At 28.3% G+C, this 17,144-nt stretch overlaps 1 long non-coding RNA gene across 1 annotated transcript in view; it reads left to right on the top strand.

The window, feature by feature from the left end:
- LOC119605969 overlaps positions 1 to 16,378 on the top strand; it is an 80,041-nt gene extending 63,663 nt beyond the window's left edge. Inside the window, exons 3-4 of the long non-coding RNA XR_005231619.1 lie at positions 13,272 to 13,369; positions 16,160 to 16,378. This is a non-coding gene — a long non-coding RNA (uncharacterized LOC119605969). The remainder of the gene's footprint in view (positions 1 to 13,271; positions 13,370 to 16,159) is intronic.
- Positions 16,379 to 17,144: the final 766 nt, after the last annotated feature.

Here is a 17,144-nt window from a genome sequence, read left to right as displayed (position 1 = left end):
ACATGATTCTGTCATAATATTTACATACATGTTACAAACATACTTTAGGGAAGCTCAAAATTGTTTTTGTTTATAAATTTTATTTAGGCCATACTATATGACTAGACTATAGACTAGACTATAGACTAGACTATAGACTAGACTAAAGACTAGACTATAGACTAGACTATAGACTAGACTATAGACTAGACTATAGACTAGACTAGACTATAGACTAGACTATAGACTAGACTATAGACTAGACTATTGACTAGACTATAGACTAGACTATAGACTAGACTATAGACTAGACTATAGACTAGACTATAGACTAGACTATAGACTAGACTATAGACTGGACTATAGACTAGACTATAGACTAGACTATAGACTAGACTATAGACTAGACTATAGACTAGACTATAGACTAGACTATAGACTAGACTATAGACTAGACTATAGACTAGACTATAGACTAGACTATAGACTAGACTATAGACTAGACTATAGACTAGACTATAGACTAGACTATAGACTAGACTATAGACTAGACTATAGACTAGACTATAGACTAGACTATAGACTAGACTATAGACTAGACTAGACTATAGACTAGACTATAGACTAGACTATAGACTAGACTATAGACTAGACTATAGACTAGACTATAGACTAGACTATAGACTAGACTATAGACTAGACTATAGACTAGACTATAGACTAGACTATAGACTAGACTATAGACTAGACTATAGACTAGACTATAGACTGGACTATAGACTACATTGTAGCCTAGACCATACTCAATACTACAAAGTTGACTATAGCTATGATTTTATATTGGGGTGTACTAAAGACTTCAAACTTGGCCGTAGTCAAGACTATATAACACATACACACTAACTGGAGCATTTATTGTTTGTGCTAAATTTAAATTTACACGAATCCATCCTAACTGACATATACCAACATTTGAACTTTTATTCACAAAATTCTATAAAATTTTTGACAATGAATGACATATGAAAATTTTATTACCAAAAAGCAAGAACTATACGAAAGTCTAGTGTACAAAGATACAAATGAAAATGTGTTCTTTTATCTAAAGTCAACTTATACAATGTACAATTTCATAAAACAACTAAGGGAATAAATGTATAAAATTAAATGTCAAAAAGAAACAAAAAAACATAAAGTAGGCAATTCATGTTTCGAAATGTTGTCATTGTGACAATTTCATAATAGATATAAATAATATTTTATGAAAAAATATCTTTCATATAAGAAACTTAACATATATAATTTGTTAGAGATTATTTATAGTAAATACATACTCATAGAATTAGTCAATAGTCTTAACTTTTTGTATGCAGAATTTTAACAATTTAGCTTATATATGTATTTGTTGTCTTTAAATAATGAATGAAGTATTTGTACGCTTTTCAGATATGCAGATTTAAGTTGTCATTGTTTGTTTTGCATCTTTGAATGACAATTCTAATTAAAATTTTGTAAAATGAGAATTTAGTTAATGGCTTTCTAATAATAAGTTAAATTTATGATATACATAAATAAAAGGAGAATGACTCAGAGTTTTAACTATACATTCACTGTAAAGCATATGGAGCGTATGATTAATAACACACCTATGCTGTGAATTAAATATTAAGTATACATTTAGGTGTTCTTTTAAAATTTTCTATGTTGAGTATTAAATTTTATGTAAACATCTTTTATTCAAAAATCCAAGTCTAAGAAATATTTTTGTTCATTGTTCATTCATTGTGTGTTTACCGTAAAGTTTTGAGCTTACTAAATCTTTTATATAAATAATTCAAATAATTCCTATGAAAATACCACAACATAAAACTTTGTCTAACTTCTACCCTCAATGTTTAAAGTTTTTCTTTCAATATAGCGTATTTTTAACAAATTTATTGCATTGTCCAAGGTTACAACTATATGCAATCAATTTACAATTTCATCTATCCTATGCTATCGAGATATAACACAAACTTGGCTTAGAAGAACAATTCAATTAAAAACTCATGTCGATTGTCAGTATCTAGAGTCATTGTAGAAAAATGTCAAGTTTTTCCAATTGTTGATGATTGTATTTAGTTGTATTGATACAGCTGAGTTGACACAGTGTCAATTTAATCGAAATAATTGAAAACTAGAAACTAGAGTAATTAAGACAAGTAAAATTGGACAAACAAGTTTATATATTTCTGTTTCAATTTTTTTTTTTTTTTGCTTAAATAATCTCCAACCAAACTAAAAGAAAAAGGAATTTATTTTATGTATATAACTTAATATTTATCAAAACTCTTTTCAAATTCTGTTGATGGCAAGAAAAGGAAATAATATTTTCTTATTTCCACAAAATGACATCATTAGTAAATGTTTGTTTAAATTATTTTTTTCTCTTTTTATGTTTATTTGTGTGTATTTGGTTAAGCAAACAATTTTGCCAAATAAAAATTTTACCCTTTTTTTTGCTAAAGGGTTTTCTTAAAAAAACTACCATAATAAAGCCCTAAAGTATGCTATAAAATATGTATTTTTATTATTATACTTACTCATACTCTTACGTACTAATAGTGAGTCTGTGTGTGTGTGTTAAAGTAAGCACTTATGTCAAATGACAACTTCATGTTTTAACAGAAAATTGAAGAAAAATCTTAAACTACTTGGGTGGCTGGGTGTCATTAGAGCCTCTTAAAAACTCGCCGAACTAGAAAACTCTTAGCACATATTTTCTCCTATTTCTTGGTTTCTTTTTTATATAATTTTTTTTCTGGTTGTTAGTCTACACTCTACACATCTACTTAGTGTCATCATTTACTCCTTCATGTTCATTTGAAGTATTTGAAGCAAATACACACATACACTTTCAAGTAGATGTGTTCTTTTAGTTTTTTTCTTTTATTATTTTCTGTAAAACCAACAACATGTAAAGTTTATTTGGAAAAATAAAAAGAAATTTCGATACGAGTGAAAGATATAGAGAAACTTAAATAATTTCATACTAAATCAATAAGAAATAAAGACATTTTTTAAACTTATCTCGAAATAAAAACTCCATGTTTAGACATACCATGTTGCAACATTTAGAAACATGTTGATAGACCTCTGGATAGACCTCTGGATACAGATTGTTACAGAAACATGTTTATATAAAACATCTCATACCAACATGTTTAATTAAAGAATGTTGCTGTGCAAAATAAAGCAAATAATTTTGAAACTATTTGTTGATATTAAAATGTTGTAAACAATAGATATTTGTATAAAATATGCAAGTTTTTTGTTTCCAGAAATAACTTTTTATTTCAAGTTTATGATGGTTATGTTGCAGCAACGTTTTTTTATTAAAAAGTGTAATGTTAAAGATTAAAATGTTGCATATATGTTTATATCAATATTGTTGCAGCAACATTTTTCTTAAGATATTTTAGAATACACAAACTCAGTTTAGTTTTAAATTTATTATTTCTGAAGAAAGCGGTTAAAATGTGGCTGAAACATGTATACGAAAGAACTGCTCAACATTCAGATATGTTTCTATTCAAAATATGAATGATGCAGATACATCTTCACATCATTTCTTATAGTATTTGTCAATATACAATTCGCCTCATTTTGTTTTCCAATAGTTGTTTTCAAACATTTTTCTTCCACTGTAATTGCTCATGAAAAACTACTGACATTTAGACGCTCGTGAATGTCTTTTATTATTACTTTTTTCCTTTTTTTCCAACTCATACTAAAAAACACTAAAAAAAAGGAACCCAAAAATGAAATTTTTTTACAATTTGTTTAAAATGATGAATCAAAAAAGAAGCATATACAAACATTTTTGTTCCTTTTCATCTCTAAAATGTGCCTCTCATACACATACATACTATACAAAAAAATATATTTTTATATTGTCATCTTTTCTGGGTAATGAACTGTTAAAACCAGGAGATGAAAAAAAAGAAACATATCATCACTAATATACAGCATAAGCAAAACCTATTTTTAGGCGTCATTGTGTTTTTTGTTCTTTGCATGTGCGTGTTTATATAATGAAAGTGTTGTAACAAATTAAACGTACCAGCAGAAAAATAGCTTAAGCGACTAGAGTAGGATTTCCTATGGAAGGCCTTTAAATAGTTGCTAACAGTAAGATAAGGCCTTTGCAAGACTTTTTTAGAGTAACCTTTTTCCTTTAGACTTAGGTATAGGTGCTATGGTGTCATAACATATACAAACTTATATATTTTATTATGTTGGCCACGTTGTTGTTTCACTTTAAACTATGATGACGAATTTTTAAGAGTAGTAGGCTCTTCTATTAAGGTTTTGCGTTAGGGATGCAATATGTATGAATATTGTAAAAATTGTTTGTCATGATGACTCACGTACTATATTGTATTTAAAGTTAGTCGAAAATTTTTTAAAATTATTGAAAAGTCCAACTACAAATAAACCGTATGGTATTTTTGTATTATGTAAAAGTCCTCTAAACGTTACATTATGTGTTTTGGACATGAGTGGGGTTTAAAACTATGTCATGACAAATGTAAATAACAAAACTAAAACTAATAGTAACAGCACTAGTAACAATAAATATGAGTACATTTCAACTCTTTATTTATATCTAAATGTTTTCATTTCGTCAGGGATAAAAGGGCCCTGAAAAAACATTCATAGAAAATAAACAAAAATAAGCAACCCACCAATCATTGTTAAAATAAATATTTCTAACAGCAATACAAATAGATCTTTTTTATTTACACAAAAACGCAAACATACACCATTTTCAGCTGTGATTTTTCCCAATATTGAAGAAGAATTGTAGAAAAAACACCAATACTTTATACATGATAATAACAAGTGCAAAAAACTCCTTATTAAAGCAAATAACTATTTTTAATGGAAAGACAATTTACGCAAAAGAAAAACTTCAATTTCAATTTATTTTACACTTATATTAACGAAAAAAAAATAACGTAATGTCGTGAGAAAAAATTAAATCCTTCATCATTGTCAACTGTGGATTGTTAAGCGGACAACAGAAGTAAAAATGCTGTAGAAACAAAAAACACAGCAAAAATTAATTAAAATGTCTTTTATTTTAAACCACAAATTTTTAATCAATAATAAAAAAAATCTTGAAATCCAAAAAGCGAAAAAAATAAAGATGATATTATTCTCTTAGAGTTTATCGAAAATAAATGGATGTAAATAACCCAGCAGAAAACTTTTATTAAAAAAAATGAGACAATTAATTGAAATCGGTTCTAGTTCAGTTCAGGTCTGTCCTAGTTCAGTTATGTTCCAGTTCTAGTTCAGTTCTAGTTCAGTTCTACGTCAGTCAGTTCTAGTTCAGTTCTAGTTCAGTTCTAGTTCAGTTCTAGTTCAGTTCTAGTTCAGTTCTAGGTTCAGTTCTAGTTCAGTTCTAGTTCAGTTCTAGTTCAGTTCTAGTTCAGTTCTAGTTCAGTTCTAGTTCAGTTCAGTTCAGTTCTAGTTCAGTTCATTTCTAGTTCAGTTCTAGTTCAGTTCTAGTTCAGTTCTAGTTCAGTTCTAGTGTCAAGTTCTAGTTCAGTTTCTAGTTTCAGTTCTAGTTCAGTGTCTAGTTCAGTTCTAGGTCAGTTCTAGTTCAGTTCTAGTTCAGTTCTAGTTCAGTTCTAGTTCCGTTCTAGTTCAGTTCTAGTTCAGTTCTAGTTCAGTTCTAGTTCAGTTCTAGTTCAGTTCTAGTTCAGTTTCTAGTTCAGTTCTAGTTCAGTTCTAGTTCAGTTCTAGTTCAGTTCTAGTTCAGTTCTTAGGTTCAGTTCTAGTTCAGTTCTAGTTCCGTTTCTAGTTCAGTTCTAGTTCAGTTCTAGTTCAGTTCTAGTTCAGTTCTAGTTCAGTTCTAGTTCAGTTCTAGTTCAGTTCTAGTTCAGTTCTAGTTCAGTTCTAGTTCAGTTCTAGTTCAGTTCTAGTTCAGTTCTAGTTCAGTTCTAGGTTCAGTTCTAGTTCAGTTCTAGTTCAGTTCTAGTTCAGTTCTAGTTCAGTTCTAGGTCTAGTTCAGTTCTAGTTCAGTTCTAGTTCAGTTCTAGTCAGTTCTAGTTCAGTTCTAGTCAGTTTCTAGTTCAGTTCTAGTTCAGTTCTAGTTCAGTTCTAGTTCAGTTCTAGTTCAGTTCTAGTTCAGTTCTAGTTCAGTTCTAGTTCAGTTCTAGTTCAGTTCTAGTTCAGTTCTAGTTCAGTCTAGTTCAGTTCTAGTTCAGTTCTAGTTCGTTCTAGTTCAGTTCTAGTTCAGTTCTAGTTCAGTTCTAGTTCAGTTCTAGTCAGTTCTAGTCAGTTTAGTTCAGTTCTAGTTCAGTTCTAGTTCAGTTCTAGTTTCAGTTCTAGTTCAGTTCTAGTTCAGTTCTAGTTCAGTAGTTCTAGTTCTAGTTCTAGTTCAGTTCTAGTTCAGTTCTAGTTCAGTTCTAGTTCAGTTCTAGTTCAGTTCTAGTTCAGTTAGTTCAGTTCTAGTTCAGTTCTAGTTCAGTTCTAGTTCAGTTCTAGTTCAGTTCTAGTTCAGTTCTAGTTCAGTTCTAGTTCAGTTCTAGTTCAGTTCTAGTTCAGTTCTAGTTCAGTTCTAGTTCAGTTCTAGTTCAGTTCTAGTTCAGTTCTAGTTCAGTTCTAGTTCAGTTCTAGTTCAGTTCTAGTTCAGTTCTAGTTCAGTTCTAGTTCAGTTCTAGTTCAGTTCTAGTTCAGTTCTAGTTCAGTTCTAGTTCAGTTCTAGTTCAGTTCTAGTTCAGTTCTAGTTCAGTTCTAGTTCAGTTCTAGTTCAGTTCTAGTTCAGTTCTAGTTCAGTTCTAGTTCAGTTCTAGTTCAGTTCTAGTTCAGTTCTAGTTCAGTTCTAGTTCAGTTCTAGTTCAGTTCTAGTTCAGTTCTAGTTCAGTTCTAGTTCAGTTCTAGTTCAGTTCTAGTTCAGTTCTAGTTAGTTTAGTTCAGTTCTAGTTCAGTTCTAGTTCTAGTTCAGTTCTAGTTCAGTTCTAGTTCAGTTCTAGTTCAGTTCTAGTTCAGTTCTAGTTCTAGTTCTGTTTTAGTAAAGAAGTAAAATGTTTGATGGGAAACTTACAGCAAACATATAAATGTGGATTTTAAAACAGAAACGCCTGAGTATTATACATATAAAGATAACTTACACTATTATGTTTATTTGTTGTCCTTGTGTCTGTAATGCAATTGTGACAGTATGTGAAATATTCGGGCATATATGTATGTACATGTAAGTATGTGTGTACATGTGCATATAAAATACATTAAAAATTAATGTAAACACTTTTACGACTCATTAAAATAAAACCTTTGACAATTCAGAAAACATACAAAAAACCAGAGATAAGTCGGTTGTTTTTTTTTTTTTCACAAATACCACAATATTGCAAATATTTCACTTGCTGTTGTTGCTGCTGCTGTTATTGCATGCATGCTGTTCCCAGCATTTTACTGTACATGATGGATGTGACATGTCAAGAAATTATTTTCAAGAAGTCAGACATTTTAACGAGTTCATGGCATTTAATTAATAAAAAGAATTATTAATAAAAAAATTCATACAAAAAACAACAACAACAAAAAGATAAAAGTCAAAAGTTGCAAAAAAAATGCATGTCATGGCTATACAAGTGAACAACATGCACTAAGGATTTATTAAAATTTAATGTAATGGTTTTACAGAAAAGAAAAAAATTAAATGTCATTGATAATAAATGTATTGGCAAAAAAAAGGATTAAAACTTTTTTTGTAAAAAGATAGGTTAATATAAATCTTAACTGAAGGGCTTTACAATAATTTTCTTTGAAATTTATACCTAAATGTCTTTTTTAATTCTTATTATTTTATGTTGTTTTTAATAAATTGAATTAAAATTAAAGTCTTCAATTAACGACCATTTTAATTACATACAGAATAAATATACAAAACAACAGGAAATAGGAAACAAAAAAATTACCCCAGAATAAAAAGAAGGAAATAATCAACACATTCCTTATTGGGTGTGTGCTTTTCTGGTATAATATAAACAAATTACAAAATCTTATCCTGATGAGGAATAAGTGGCAACAAAATAAATTCTAAAGCAACCAACTTATTCTCTTGCACTGGTATGCTTACACACAGATACAAATGAAATGAACAATATGTCCTCTCACGTATTTGACAAAGAAATTCAATTAGTAAGATCCAAAAAATTTTCTTTACTTTAAGCTACTGTTGGTTATTACTGTTGTTGTTGTTCGAAAGTATAACTAGATGAAAATTTGCGACTACAACTTTTACAAAGAAAAATAAACAAATAAGGGCATCTACATAGAAAAAAAGAAAAAGTACTAAAGATACCAAAACAACTGAATGATGGCTGTAGATTTTAGGGAAAAAAGCTCATATAAACCATTTTTAAAAATTTCCTAAAAATACATTGCTGTTTTACTTTAATATTTTCTCTTTTATTTTCCCAAAAATGTTTCCAAATTTCCTTTAGCTCGAGTTCATGTTTAGTTCTGTTTTTATTTCAAATTATTTTTATCTTTAATTTAGTACTTAGGCCCTTTTTACCGTTATCATGCGAAAAAAAAAACTACCCACCAATGAATGTATATTAAAGTTAACACAAAAAGACTCTAAACAAAAAATTAAATTAGTAACAGTCATGACTGGAAAAGAAGCATAACTCTGTGGCTACAAAGACAAGACCTTATTTTTTGGAAGCAGCCTTAACTTCACTTCTTCTTGATGATGTTCTTATATGTATAGTTCTAAAACTGGATTACTTTAGCCAAAAGATGTAGTGCTTTGGGCATGTACCAGCATGTCTGTGTTTCAAGTAAAAAAGTTAAGGTTATTTGAGGATTTGTGGCAAACAAAATACAGTGAAAAAGTAGCGCGTGACTAGAATAAATATTAACAAATATTTAAACAAATACATACCAAACAACAGGAAGTGGGGGGTGGACAAGAACAACAAAGTAAACTGGTAAAAAAAAATAAAAGTTTGCAAAACCTTAAGAACTTTTATAACATTTGCTTAGCTAGATTTAGTTTAAAAACTACTAAAATTCTTAATTTTTAGGAAAGAAATTAGGAAATGTATTGAAATATATAAAAAGGTGTTTAACAACTAAACTAAAAACTCTGAAAATAAATACAATTCAAACAAATTATTAACAAAATCTTTTAGTTAAATTTTCTTTTTTTCAGTTTTGCAAAACATTTCAAGTAATTATCATTATAAAAAAATATTTTTTGGTCTTTTTATCGGCAATTACTATATTTTAATAAAAATAGTAGTTGCAGTAGTTTTTCTCTTTTAAATGCCACCAAAATATAAACAAAACCAAGAAAATTGTCTAAACAAGTTCAATGTCGTTGTTGTGGCAAATTTTTTCTCAACATTAAGCTTTCTTTAACTCTATTAATGCCACATAATACCTACAGCGAGTTTGTTGTTTGTCCAACTTCTTGGATTTACTTTGTGTTGTCTATGAATCTTAAGAATTTTTTTCGGTAAATAAGAAAATAGTTTTGTTTTTTTTTTTTACATTTCAGTTTTGTCCAAAAATGCACTTAAGAACAGCAAGTTATAGCAATAACATAACAATTTACTCTTGCATGAGTGTAACTGCGTTAAGGTATTTTGGAATATGGTAGCGTATGAGTGATATTGAAATTGTACTTATATAAAACCTCATATGTGATATTAACTACGTAAGTAATAGAACACTGGAATGTTTTTAGCAACGGTTAACTTAAGAATTATTAAATTACTTAAAAATGTATACATACTTCAATAGTGACAAAAGATAATGCGTTGGCTTAAGAGCAAAAACTGGCAGACAAAAAGTCATGCAAACTGTTTTAAGCTAGTATATCATTTTTTTGTTTACTAAAAGCGAACGAAACAAGTTTGAAATTCTATAGCAGACCATAACGAATCTTAAATACCTTCTATTGTTAGTTCAAAATTAGGTAAAAGTAACTTCGATTTTAGTTCGAAGTTCGTTAGGGAAAGTTCAAAACTGCTTGTTAAAGTTATTTCGGAGGTAGTTAGGTTATTAGTAAGTGAGTTAGTTAGTTAATTAATTATTTAGATAGTAAGTTAGTTAGTTTGTTAGTTAGTTAGTTAGTTAGTTAGTTAGTTAGTTAGTTAGTAGTTAGTTAGTTAGTTAGTTAGTTAGTTAGTTAGGTTAGTTAGTTAGTTAGTTAGTTAGTTAGTTAGTTAGTTAGTTAGTTAGTTAGTTAGTTAGTTAGTTAGTTAGTTAGTAGTTAGTTGTTAGTTAGTTAGTTAGTTAGTTAGTTAGTTAGTTAGTTAGTTAGTTAGTTAGTTAGTTAGTTAGTTAGTTAGTTAGTTAGTTAGTTAGTTAGTTAGTTAGTTAGTTAGTTAGTTAGTTAGTTAGTAGTTAGTTAGTTAGTTAGTTAGTTAGTTCGTTAGTTGTAGTTAGTTCGTTAGTTAGGTTTTCGTTCGTTCGTTAGTTATTGTTCGTTGTTCGTTAGTTTCGTTCGTTGTTCGTTCGTTGTTAGTTCGTTGTTCAGTTCGTTCGTTATTCGCCTTTAGTTCGTTCGTTCGTTTTGTTCGTTCGTTGTTCTGCAGTTATGGTCGAGGTTCGTTCCAAAGTTATTTCGAATTTAGTTGTCCTTTGTCCTGATTGTTCGAATTATGATCTTCAAATTCTCTTGCAAAATTTTGAGAGTATTACTAATTGTTACAAATGGAGCCAATACCTTAAATCAACTTAAGTTACTGTAGAGGATGAAACGTTATAGCCATACAATGTTCTTAGTTAAACATTTTTTTCCCAACAACACCACCAAACAACATATGCTAAAATTTCCAAAACAAAAACGGAACAAATACAACAGAATTTAACAAAAGTCCAAAAAAGAAACAGGCCATGTTAAACAACAACCGGGACAAAAAAGGGGTTCGCAAAAAAACATGCAACAAACAACAGTGTGACATATGCAAGTAGAAATATATTTTTTTTTAAGGGTGTGTGTAAAGAATGTACATTAGGGTGGCACTATTTTATTACAGCTAAATTATGTTTATGATGACAACTAAGCAAAAGAAAAAGTTTAATAATATTTGTTTTTAAGCACCCTAATATTTATAAATTTTTTCGGAATGTTGACTTGCTATGAGAACAAAAACAGCTGTGTGTGGCTAAATCATGATGATGAAGATCAGCATCACGATTTAGCTTTAAACATAAGGCCAGTATATATAATGATGATGTTGCATTCACTGGCCATCAGCAGACCAACTGACTGCCTGCAAAAAAAAAACGGTCGCCGGAATTGAAAAATAACAACTCATAGCCACCAATAGAGTTTATGGTCGTATATGTATGTATATTTTTTCTGCAACCAGGTCGTAACATTGAGTATGTAAGAGTGTTGAGTGCTTTTTTGCATCCTGTTGTATTTTGCAATTTTGTTAAATTTTGTTTTTTGTTTGTTTGTATAATGTTTTCATTTTTTTGGGCAAGTTTTTAAACATAAAGAGAAACATATTGGACATGGTTTTTGTTTATATATGGTCTCTTAATATAATTTTTTTGGGGAACTTTTTTTTTGGTAAAAAAAAATTAGAAAAACTAAAAGGGAAGGTAGGCCAATACAAGTTAAACGAACTTAGAAATGTTTAATAAATTTAAAAAATTAGTTTCAAATTTATTGTTTTCTTTGTGTAGTTTTGCTTTTAAACAAATTAACTGGTATAAATAGATACTTCACTTAATATAAATGGAAGTCTAGAATGCTTGATTATTTCCCTTTAAAAGTTTTATTTTTAGATTTCTACTTTTTATTGCTTCAATGTTTTCCCCTCCCACAACTTTTATTCATTTTATAGAAAGTCAAGTTTAAAGGCTATTTGTTTTTGCTGTAACATCATTTAGTCATTTGTTCTAAACAATTCTGAAATTGTTTAAAAACAAACAAACAAGAGTTTAATAACAGAATTTGGGCATTGGCAATGGAAATTATTGCATTATTGAAAGCAGAGTATTTTATTAAGAGGAGATTAAAGATACAAATTACTGTATTGCTCAGATATCTGAACTTTAATACCTTTCAAGAATTTAGTTAAAAAATTGTTGTATTATTTTTCGAGATAAGATGCAAATCATTTTATAGAGTCAACTTCGTATAAAGATAGACTTATATAAACAAGTATAAAAATTTGTATTCTTTTTGTTTTTTCGACGAACAAATTAAGTTAAATTAGTATTCATCAATTACAATGTCCTACATACATGATTCATTTATACACTAAATAAACTTATAGAGAGAGAGGAAAAGAATTGAAACACAAATTGACAGTAAAGGTTGCGCAAAGACGGTTTACAGCAACATATGTAGCTTCCGATTGTGACAAAAGAGTAATAACTTTAAAAATGTAATTACTTTATGTAAATTTAGCATAAAAACTTCATTTCTTTTTTGTAAATAAATTGAATTATTTAAACGCCAATATTTAGAGAAATGTTTTGTATTACATAATTTAAAATTACATATAACATACTTAAGACATTCTTATTACAAATGAGCCAGATGTTTGTTTGTATGTATGTTAGTATATTTTAGTAGAAAAAAAAACAAGCGAGTTTTATTTAGTTTATTTTTGTCTGCTTATTGTCTGCTATTACTGGTTGTGGCAACAAACAAAACATTGAAGCCAACACACAGTATGAAAAGACACAACACATCACGTGTTGGTAGCAGCAACAATGACAACAACAAAAATCAACAATCAACAATATAAAGTTTGCAAGAATCGTTTTGTATTATTAAATTACTACCGAAAGTGACGAATAAATCAAATTAATTTCTCTAGGGAACGTAAACCAAGCAAACCATACCCCTCATCGCCGACAAAAAAAAAGAAACACAGAATTTCATTTATACAGACTGACATTAATTCATATCAAATTTACTAAAATATATAGAAATTTAAGTTTTACTAAGATAACTTTAATATGATATTTTTTTTTATTTGAGTGATATATTCTGGCAATATTTTTGTATGTATAAGATAAGTTATCTGATATAAAGGTCTTGTTTTCCGTTTACTTTTCTCCAAAGACATCATTAATTTCTGTTTTTGTTGGCTGTTTGTTATTCAATTTATAGTGTTTTGTTGTTTTGTTTTCCAACTATGTTTGTGTCCTTTTGTTACAAATTTTAGTAGTTTTCCTATTATAAATCACTTTATGTTATTTTTATCATTTATATTTTGTTTTTAACATGTTTGTATTTTTTTATCTTTTTTTAGAAACCAAAATCAGCCAACATTAATCTTTGGAATTTTATCAAACATTGTTCTTGAAAGCTAACAAAGGTCTAAAGAAAAGGAAAATGTTTCACAAAAAGGTAAGAATCAAATATTTTTCAACTATAAATCTTAAAAAAAAAATGTCAATGAAATAAAGAAAAAGAAAAAATAAACTTAAATCAATTAGACTGTGCTGCAGAGAAATTTATAATGGTTGACAAATCATCTGCTTACTTTGTTCCTGCATGTGTAATATCTAGAACTAACTTCGATCTGAATTCGAGGAAATACAGAAGTATTTTGAAACTACTTCGAACATAATTTAAACTTACTTAACTTACTTACTTCTAAATAACTTATAACTACTTTCAAACCATCTTTCTAACTTTGTATTGTTCAAACAATGTTTGAAATAACTTCAAAATAAGATTGAACTGATTTAGAACTAAAAATTCGAGGGCTGTCGGAAAATTGATTTTAAACATATCGTACATATCGTCTTCTCGATATGTACATATAGATGTGAAATTCCAAACAAGATCACAATATTAAATTTGTCCTTTTCATTGTGATGTTGCTGAATTAGACATAAAAGCAAGTACGAGCAGAAAAGTCCTTTTGAAAGTAATTTTTCATTGTTGCACTGTGTTAATTATCAGCTTATGTTACTTTTTTTATATAAGAAATCTCTTTAATGTTTGTATATTTTTATATTCAATTAAATCATTAATTTGTTTTAATTAAAAAACATGCTTACACATGTATTCAGTCATATATATAAAACAAATGTTACGTGTATAGCGTAAAAAGTGGAGTTTAAAATAATAGCAGAAAAAATAAATTAAAAAAGTGGTAAAACTGAAGCATGTCTAACCTTATGGGACTTATGATATCTACAACTCCCGGTTCTTAAAGCTAATTTTTTGTAACGTTTATTGTTCATTGAACAACTCAAAGGAATAACCAAAAACTTAAGTATTTTAAAGTTGTTTAGTTTTTGCCATTTTCTATAATTTCCCTTTCATCTGTTTGTAAATACAGTGTTGTCCCTGTAAATTCTGTTGTTTTTCCGCTCAATTTAATGAAATAATTTATTGTCTGTTCAGTCGTGTTTGCATAAACATACATACATACATATTTTTTTGTTGTTGTTAAATAACACCATTTGCCTTTTAAAATTCAGACAAAGCCATTATACAGATATGCTTTTGTTGTAAAGTTTTTTTCTCTCTATAATTAAAAATAACAATATTTCAGATTTTTTTGGACTATAAAGCTACATTTTCAACACCTAATAATGGAAAAATGTGTTAAAAGTATGTTTTTTATTTGAGGCAAACTGAAAATGTATGGTTTTAATGACAATGAAGGCGTATGAGTGATTTTTATTATTAAATATCCATCATATGCAAGGGCATCACTTTATGAAATATAATTCAAATAAATCAGACGTAAGGTGGTATTTTTATAGGATTGTTATAGAGTTTTTGCAACATTAAAAAGAACTTAAATTCTTGTAAAGATTTAAGTAGTACTCCTCATATGACTTTTAATATGTGCCAAGCATGCAACTCACTGCGTATGATTTATATTTTATACTTAAAAACACTCATACGATCTCATTATCATCACAATAAAATTTTTTCTTTTCATCAAAAATAATCGAAATATTTTAAATCTAAGATTTGCATTAATCTCTAAATTACTATCTTCTTTAATGCATAATGAATTTCCATAGTATTTGCAACCGCAAATTGTATTCTATACGCAGACATATAAAAATTTGTTTTTTTTCTAATTCCAAGAATGAATACTTTAAAATATTGAAGTAGTATTTAGGAATTCCTCTTTTGTTCATCGTTAGTCTACATTAAACCTCTTAGAAAATGAACCATGTCTGTCTGTGCATAAGCATTTAAATATCAATGTAATTTACCACGTCACGACACTTTCAATAAATGTTCTAACGAATATATTCAAACATTTAGCAAAGGCAGACAGTAGTAGCGAGTATGAGTAGCAACAACATCAACAGTATTTAAGTACACATTATCTGTGATTTTGTTTTGTTAAAACGTTTTGTTGAAAACGCACACCAAATTGTACTTATTTTTACATTTCAATTGCTGCAATTACCTCCATGGTTTTTCCCCTCTTACAATACAAAATAAACATTGTCTTGATCGATATTTTATTACAGCGGAGGCTTAAAATTCTGTATGTATTTGTTGTACTAAAGATGAATATAGTATTTGTCTTCACCCAAAACCCTTAATATTTTACTATGTAAATTAATCACATCAAAGGAAACAGTAAAAATAAAAAATTACAAAGTATTTAGTTCAATGTTTGCAATTTAAAATCGATATGTTTTTCTTCGATTTAAATTTAATAACACTTAAGATATAGCAAATACTTTTAGCAATATTTATTTCTTTTGTATTTTCAATTTAAAATTGTTAAAGAATCATTACCTTTTAAAGTATGTAAAGTATGTAAGTATTTAAATTCTCCCTTCCATTATTTTCTAATTAAATGTCACTCATACTCACAATTTAAATACCATTTTTTCAAACCAAAAATTCACATATTAAAAAGATATGTTTAATTTTGTTTATTTTAACTTTTACATAAAATTATATTAAATATCTAGAAAAACAATTTACATGCTTTTTCTACTTCTCTTTCGCACATAAACAAAAATGTAATTGATAAAACCACATATAGAACATTTACCCACATTTTAATGCAGATGTGTATCTAAATACAGCCTTCACAAAAAGTTTATGGTTAAACAAAAAATTTAGTTTTATGGTAGTTTAATTTTAATACTAATATGTAAGATACTCCCACTAAAATTTTCGTGTGATTTCTTTTCTTAATTTTAGGCAGTACAAAAAACTACTGGGATTGTACGAGACCAACAGCATTTTACATTAACTTATCTGATGACAATATCTTCACAAAGAGCTTAAATGCTATACAAACATATGTAATCACTGCTCATACAACCATTAACAAGTTTCTATTTTAATTGTTATAAGCCACAATATTTTTATACTAATTTCATTTAAAAACCAAATAATGTTTCTAATATAAATGTTATATCTAAATTAAAATTGTTTTATTGAATTTCCAGTCTACATATAGTCAAAGTAAGTAAAATTATTTTTAAAATATCTTAAAACATGATAGCTGAGATCCATACGCTTCCAATGAATACCATCATCATTGACATCCGTTGAGCCTGCTTAAAGTTATGATCGTTTAAAGCCAATAGTTTTCCTCCCAAAAAGCTGCAAATGTGGAGGAAGAGGGAAAAAACTTTTAAAGCAACACTTCTAGACGGCTTAAGCGATTTTAATGATTTTGGTGTCTATGGAAAGCTCTTGAATTATACTTTCTGCTAATGACAAAAGCGTTTTCAGAATAACGCTTAAAGTGATGTTTAAGCTTAAATTAGATAGATTTGCTAATAACTTAAAAACGTTATGATATTATGAAACGAAACTTAAACCATCAGATAGCTGAGATCCATGCGCTTTCAATGAATACCAACATCATTGACATCCGTTGAGTCTGCTAGGAGTTCTGATCGTTTAAAGTTAATTGTTTCCATTCCAATGTGTATAAAGTGAGTGCGAAAAAATGCTAAAGAAATTTTGTTGAAAAATTTTTTGGTATCAGGAGCACAAGATCAAGTAGAAGGTGGAAATCGCATAACAAAAATGTTTAGACGCTTATAGCTTTTAAATGGCTAAAACGATCTTAATGATATTGGTGTCTATGAAAAGCTCGTGAATTCTACTTTCTGCCCATGAAGAAATAGTTTTCAGAAAAACGCTTAAAGTGATGTTTAAGCGTAAAATTAGA

The sequence above is a fragment of the Lucilia sericata genome, unplaced genomic scaffold, assembly GCF_015586225.1.
Source record: "Lucilia sericata isolate MDLA Ls3-8-SP2 unplaced genomic scaffold, ASM1558622v1 Contig000542F_arrow, whole genome shotgun sequence".
Classification (NCBI taxonomy): domain Eukaryota; kingdom Metazoa; phylum Arthropoda; class Insecta; order Diptera; family Calliphoridae; genus Lucilia; species Lucilia sericata.
This window is presented reverse-complemented; position numbering and strand designations above follow the sequence as displayed.